We start from the raw sequence: 1,521 nt of genomic DNA, 5'->3' as shown, positions 1-1,521 counted from the left end.
TATATATATATATACATATATACAAATATATATATATATAGGTAATATCGTACGGAGAGAGAGAGAGAGAGACAGAGAGTGACAGATAGATAGACAGATAGATAGATAGAATAGAGCAATATATAATAAACAAGTCAAGTCTCAATCAAGGTTCGAAAATTAATTGAATCAATCAATCAAGTCAATTAATCAAGTCAATTAATCAATTAATCCATCCAGCATACGACATACCCAGAGCATTGGCCGTGTGACAGTGAGTGAGAAATATATATATATAGATAATAATATAATGGTGTGCAATTCGATTCAATTCGGGGTACAGTCTCGATCGTTTTATATATATATATATATCTTTTAATAAATTAATACAGAAAGAAGAAAGAACGAAATGCAGTTAATCTCATAATCGAAAGAGAAAGAGAGAGAGAAACATCATTCCCAGCAATAAAATATTCCTCGAGTCCTCGAGAACTTACGACTCTCACTCTCCCTCCCTCCCANCTGGCTGGCTGGCTGGTTGGTTGGCTGGCTGGCTGGCTAACTAACTAACTATTATCGCAACCTCGTTTCGCTTTATAGTTATATTCCTCGTTACTTTTTTTTGCAACGGTCGGTCAACAGACAGGTCGGTCGAACGGACAGGCGAACGTACATTATACGCTTTGTACGAAAGACAAAGAAAAAAGAAAAAGAAAAGAAAAGATATACATATATAGATATTATACAGACATTATTATATGTTATACTATACATACACAGGTGAACAATGAATATATATATATATCGTAATGTGTACTTATTCCCATACACGAATGAAGGCATACAAAAAAAAAAAAAGATATCAGTTTTGACTTTTTGTTGTTGATCAGTTTATATATATATATAGTTAGTGGTAGGAGATCCAGTTTCCAATGGAAATCGGAAGGGGGGGGGGGGGGGAGGAGAGAGAGGGTTTGACTTTTTTGAAGATAAAGATATTGTGAAATAAGTCGAAATAATAATTCGTTGGAAACTCATATGCTCGTGAGAAGATCGAAAGAGATCGCGATTGTGTAGAAGAGAGAGTGGCGTAGAGCGGCAGTAGAAAGGGTCTGTAACGAGTCGGGCGCGTTAGGTTGAGGTCCTTATCTCGAATATCGATTGGGAGTGCAAAGGGTTCGTCTCTCGATCGAGATGTTCGACTCTTCCGAAAGGGAAGAATAATAAAGAGGCAACAATGAGATCAACAATGAATTATTCGCTTCTAAATCGATTTTAATGCCATGTGTACCATATGCTTGAAAGCGCAAGCTCGTCGATCGTCCAAAGGACACGTAAAGAGAGAGAGAGAGAGAAAGAGAAAGAGGAAAAAAAAAGAAACATATATAAAAAGTAAAAAAAAAAACTAGAACCGAAAAATCTATCTTTCTCGCGCTTTTCTTCTTGTGGAAACTACACATACAATCAGCTGACTCAATTCCCTCGGAAATTGAATCGTTAAACTAAATAATATATATATATATATAAAAAAAAAGAGAGAGA

Source organism: Apis dorsata, unplaced genomic scaffold, assembly GCF_000469605.1.
Source record: "Apis dorsata unplaced genomic scaffold, Apis dorsata 1.3 scaffold_355, whole genome shotgun sequence".
In the NCBI taxonomy this organism is placed as follows: domain Eukaryota; kingdom Metazoa; phylum Arthropoda; class Insecta; order Hymenoptera; family Apidae; genus Apis; species Apis dorsata.
The sequence above is the reverse complement of the archived record's forward strand: the minus strand, read 5'-3'. Positions refer to the sequence as shown.